Source organism: Schistocerca serialis, chromosome 3, assembly GCF_023864345.2.
Source record: "Schistocerca serialis cubense isolate TAMUIC-IGC-003099 chromosome 3, iqSchSeri2.2, whole genome shotgun sequence".
In the NCBI taxonomy this organism is placed as follows: Eukaryota; Metazoa; Arthropoda; class Insecta; order Orthoptera; family Acrididae; genus Schistocerca; species Schistocerca serialis.
This window is the reverse complement of record NC_064640.1, coordinates 429,969,913-429,976,191: the sequence shown is the minus strand read 5'-3', so window position 1 is coordinate 429,976,191 and position 6,279 is coordinate 429,969,913.

Genomic DNA, 6,279 nt, shown 5'->3' with positions numbered 1-6,279 from the left:
CAATGGGGAATCAGTATTTATTTATAGAACTTTTGCAGTTGTTACACAGTCTATAGAAGTGCCACCGACATTTAATTTAACAGTGCCGTTTTCTCCCAACTGGAATTTATGTCATTTGTTCTATTTATGCTCAATGTCACTTTATTGCTTGTTAACCAACTGTAAACTTCCCTAAGGGTTTCATTTGCTTTCTCTGCAAGGAGTTCTCTTGTATTCTCAGTGAGTATAATATTGCTGTCATCAGTAAAGAGAATTTTTCCCTATGACGAACACTACTGGGAAAGTCATTGATGTATGTCAGGAATAGTATTAGTCCTAAAATTCTACCGTGAGGAACTCCTATATTAATGTATTTGGGTTCCGATGAATGTCTTATTAAAAACTGAGACTTATCTGAGGTATGTTTTATTTCCTCTCTTTGAACCCTGTATGCTAAGTGTGACTGGAACCAGTCATTAGGTATCCACATTATTCCTGAGGCTTGTAGCTTATTAAGTAGAATCTTATGGTAAACAGTATCAAATGCCTTCAAAAGATCTAAAAATATGCCCATCGCACACTCTTCTTTGTCAGATCATTAAGTACCATGTTTGTGAATTCTATTATGGGTGATTCTGTTCTTTGGTCACTTTGAAAACCGAACTGTGTTTCACTTAAAAGGTTGTATTTATTCAAGTAATTTATTAATCTGTCTTTCATAACTGATTCTATTATTTTTGAGAATGGTGTCAGCGGGAAAATGGGTTGGGAATTTTCTACATCTTCTGCATTACCTCTCTTTAGCAGAAGAACCAATCTTGTCTGTTATGAATAATCTTGAAATTTCCCTAAATGTGGATTCATTTATTGTATTTGTTAAGGGAGCTTGTATACTCTTTATGCATTAATTCTGACACACATTGGTACTACATCTAAACTTACCGATTTTTTATTTTTTACTTTTGTACGGTTTTACTGACTTCATGCTCTGTCATTGGTAATTGAATCATTGTGCTTAGTGCATAATTATTTCCAGGTGTTATATTATGTTTTGGGAATTTTTGCTTTAACTTCTCTGCAGTACTTGAAAGACACTCATATACATAGTTATCTAGGTGGTGTATCATTCATTACTTTGTTCCCTTCTCTTATCAATATGTTATAGTGCCTTCATTTGTTTCTCACTATTTCCTTTTTTATGGTATCTCATACGGCTTTGCTTTTATTCCTACATTGTATATTATTATGTCATTGCATGAATTTCTTGTGGCAACCAGCACCTTCCAATAAATGTTTCTGTGCCTATGACACATATTTAAAAACTCCTGCTGATTATGATTTTTTCATGAAACTGAAGTACTTAAGGGTTTGGGAGGGCTTTTTTTATACCTCATGTTACCAATTTGTTTTTGTGAAACATTCATACTGACATGGGAAATTTTGGAAATGTGGAAATGTCTTTTCCGAGTTTAGTTTAAATCATGTTGAAAATTTAGACAACTTTGTATTTATGGTTTGTCCATGGTCTTCATCCCTACTTTGGTTTGTTAGTTCTTTTGAAAAATCTTGTATTTTGATTTCTGATAAATGTTTTTTATTGGCTTCCCAGCAACATGCCTTGCAAATCTGTGCTTTATGCAGATGAGACGACATTCATCAATTTCTGAAAGGACATAAAGAAACTGAAGGAGATTACTTTGGGGTCCAATATGTTGTTCATAGGCAATGAGTTAGAAATTAACTATGAAAAGAGAGTAAATGTTTCTTCCAGCCTATCCAGTGCTGATGCTGGATCCAATTTTACCAGCCAGCTTGCCATATACCTAGATACCAAAGGAACTTGGGAGTCACATAGACCATATATCTCTAGGGCTTTTATGAGTTATCTGTCTACTGAGAAAATTATGCACATCCATTTTTGAAGAAAACCACTAATTAACTACTCTTCTGCCTTGTTTCATTGCCATCTAAGGTAAGGTTTTCCTCACTAGGATAATTCTCCAGGGGCTAGGGAAATTTTTAATTTGGTAAAAGAAAGCCGCCAGGAGACTCTACTGATTTAATTACATTACATACTTTCACTTTTCTCCAGTTACACATCAGCAGTGTATGCACAGCGTATTGTAGAAACTGGTTTGTATAAGCAGAGTATGAATTAGGTTTGCGTGCTGGTTTCAAACTCCTCTTATGAGGAGGAAAGGAAGACTTTGCAGCAGTGGTAAAAAAAAAAAAAAAGCTCACATTCATCTAAAGTGATATTAACATCAAAAGAAACAAAAGCACGAAATCCACTACTATACGAGAGAGCGTGGTGAAAATGGCCACGAACAGACTGCCTACAGTTGTAACTGTAGTCGAAGACAGCGTTCCTCCGATCAGAGACAATGTCAAAACTTTTTTTCCGAGAATCCTTGACCTTGTTGCCCTACTCAGCCGGGTTCCCACAGGGAACTAAAGTGACACCACATGTAGTAGCATACTACAGTGATACTTTACTTGCATGTGTTAACAAATGCTTTTATTTGTGTTTACGTCACGAGAGGTACTGTAGCTGCGCTCGTCTCGAAGCTATACTTAGGCTTTCTCGAAGGTATCGATAGATGCCTCTGTTGTCAAAATATTGTCATGACTGCAGCAGCCACTGTAGCAGACGAATTAAAGCAGAAGTTCTTTAAGTGTTCAGTTGGTTTATTCACTGCAAATTTGAAAGCTATTGTCTTTTCTTGCTTTGAAAGTGACAAACTGCCCACTTCATATTCGTTATATACATAGCAGTATGTAGTAAGAAAAGTAATTAAGAAGCTCCGTCAATGCTAAATAAGTGTGCTGGTTATGTGAAGTGTGTTCTAATTTGCTCCAAAAAATACAACTATTGCTGTATTTTCTTTCTTTAAAGTGAGAACTTGTCAACAACATACTAGTTATTTATGTAGTGCTATGTATTAGAAAATATACTCAAGGAGACGTTCCCCCACTGCTAAATGAATGTGTTGGTTGTGTGAAGTATGTTCTAATTTGCGTGAAAAATTACTATTCACTGCCAGGAAAGTAACTGAAACAACTAAAAAAAACACCATCAGAAATATGTCTGCACCAGTACCTGAATATATTTTGTCTCCATATGTGCTTAATTGAAAGACGTTCTTGTTTGGACAAGAATTCTCCTACAGTAACTAGCTTGTGAATTTTCTTTTATATTTCACAAGCAGCTGACAGTGAGACTAAGCCATCTTTTAACTCTTTCTCACATGTGTCAGTCTTTTTGTTTTCTGTTATGATGATGACTGTAGTTTGCTTTTATCAGGTAATCAATGTATTCTGAATATTCGCTTGCATTTCTGCATTTCGTGGTTAATTTGTAAACTATTGATAATGACAAGTACCAGAATCTCTCCGAAATGCGAAGGTGAATAATAAAATTTTTGCAGATGGCAGGATGTGAACCAAAATTATCACACTTGTAGTTCTATATGCTCATCCGCTACTGAGGATGTAACCACTTCTCCAGTGATGCGGGGCAATTTATGGCTGTCTGCTGTGTCATACAGCTCCCAAAATCTTTAAACGCTGATAACTCATTATCTGACATCTAATATCATTAAATTTTATCTTTTTGAGAAATTCTCAATGTGCTAGAGTTTGAAACACCATTTATTTATAGGTTATAAATTATTATGTGGTTTGAATATAAAAAATGGCAAATACAAGTTCGACGAAATTATGGCCTCATTCAGGTGTTGCAGTCAAAGTGTATCTTTGAAACGAGTGCAGCCTCTCTGAAATAAACACATGTTTTTTGAACACCCAGTTTTCAGTGGCGTCACTCAGGTGAGGCAACATCTTTCTTGTCACAAAAATTTTGTAGCTGTACTTTCTGACATCACTAGCCCCCCCCCTCCCCACACATTTCCGAAAAGACAGCATTCCGCTGTAGTTATCGTAATAACTGCTGATTATTCCATTCAGATTCATTGCTTCCATTTTCCTAAGCCAGTTTCACACATGTAAATAACGTGACACCGCAGCTTGTAGCATTCTGTGGTGGCACTATGAGCTGCTGTCCACGCCATAGAGGTCATATGGCCAAGTTTTAATGTTATGTGCAGGTTATGGCATTAGAGTTGTGACAACAGTTAAATGCAAAGAAGACGAATCTCAAATGGGATCCGAAAATAGATTTCACACAGGGGTAATTCAGAGACCACAAACACATTTATAAAATAAATAACACTCAAAGATCGGAATGATGTCTGCTATGGCAAACAAACCCACAGCTGGCATGCAACTCCACCAGGAGCTTAAAATCTTATTGTATTCGTTGATGTAGGCATTTAGAATAACTAAAGCCGGGTTCACACATGCAATAAAAGTGTCGCCACAACTAGTGGCACACTTCAGTTGCATGTGTGAACTCCCAGTTTTTAGAGGCGCAGTTTACGAGACGCAAGGTTTGTCTCGCCATAAAAAAGTTCCTCTTGGTTGTACTTTGTTGCGCTACTTTCCTGTCACCACTGCTCCCTGGTGGCAGCATTTCGAAACAGAAGCATTCTGTTGCAGTTATCGCGCAGTAATTGCTGCTGTACTCCATTCGATTTCAGTGTGTTTTGAAAAAAGTGAAAACAATGGTCGACAGGTACACTTTCGCAGCTTCTGAAACTATAAGAACAGCAACCTATGTTTGATTTTCTGCAGGAGTGTGTGTGCAATATTTTCAAATGATTCACATATCTCATGAAGGAATAAATAAATGAACTTAATGTATGTAACCAAAAAGGCGAGCCGTATAAATTTCGTAATTTGTGAGACAAAGCACTGTATACATTGTGAATTATATGCAGGAAATAGCTCCAGAGTGTGACGTGGTAGCTGTTAAACTAAATATGTGTTATTCGAAATGCCTATATCAATGAATACAATATGAGTCTAAAATGTTGGAAGAGTGCCGTGTCTGCAGATTACATTTTCAATGCAGCTGCTGGTTAGTTTGATACTGCTACTGCAGGCAGCATTTTCGTCTCTGAGTGTTATTTCTTTTATAAATGTGTTTGTTTCCGCTCTTTCACCCCTGTGCGAAATCTACTTTCGGATCCTGAATAATTGGATTTCGTCTTCCTTGTATTTAAGTCTTGTCACAGCTCTAAGGCCATAATCTGAACTATAACGCTGATACCCATCCATATGATTTCAATTGACGCTATATTGAAAGCTGTGCAACTACATAGAATTTGTTGCGTCCTATGTGGACGATAGCTCACGATGCCACAACACCAAACTACAAGCTGTGGCGCCACGTTAAATGCGTGTGTGAACCTGGCTTAATTTTTAGTTTAACAGCTGCCACATCATACTCGTGGAGTATTTCCCGCACATAATCCACAATTTATTCTGTGATTGGTCTCACAAATCACGAAGATTACACGGCTCACTGTTTTATTTATTTATTTATTCATCCAAAAATCTATCAAGATTGTGGGATACATCACTGGTTTTTAAATATTGTGCATCGAACACACTGCTACAGAAAATTAAACATTTGTTGTTGTTCTTGTAGTTCGAGTAACTGCGAAAGTGTACCTGCCGAACACTGTTTTGACCTTTTTACGTAATAAAATGAAAACACATTGAAATCGAATGGAGTACAGGAGTAGTTACTCCACGATGACTGTGACAGAATGCTTGTGTTTTGAAATACAGCCGTTAGGAAGCAGTTGTGAAAGGAAAGTGACATAACAAAGTACAACCAATTTGAAATTTTTGTGGCATGACAGAATTTGTTGCGTCTCTTACGTTGGGCCACTGAAAACTGGAGAGATTATACACGTAGCTGCATTACGCCACTAGCTGTGGCGACATTATTGTTGCGTGTGTGAACCTGGCTTTACAGTGGCCAACAGGTACACTTTTTCAACCGCTGGAACTACGAAAACAATTAAATTTCTTGTGGTAGCACGTGTGTGTGTATGTGCAAAATATCTGCAAACGAATGACGTTTCTCACAGTCTCGAAACAGTTTTGGTTGAATAAATAAATAAACTTAATATGGGACAAAATAGGAGTCGCATAGACATCATGGTTTGATAGACCAAGCACCGCGGAAATTGTGGAGTTTATGCAGGAAATAGTCCCCGACTGTGACGTACCAATAGTGAAACTGAAAATTAGAGCTATTCAAAATGCGTATATTAATGAATACAGTATAATTCTAAAATCTTGAAAGAGTGGCGCTTCTGCAGGTGATATTACATGCTGACTGTTGTTTGGTTTACTGCAGTATGCGCTATTTTAGACTTCGAGTGAGTA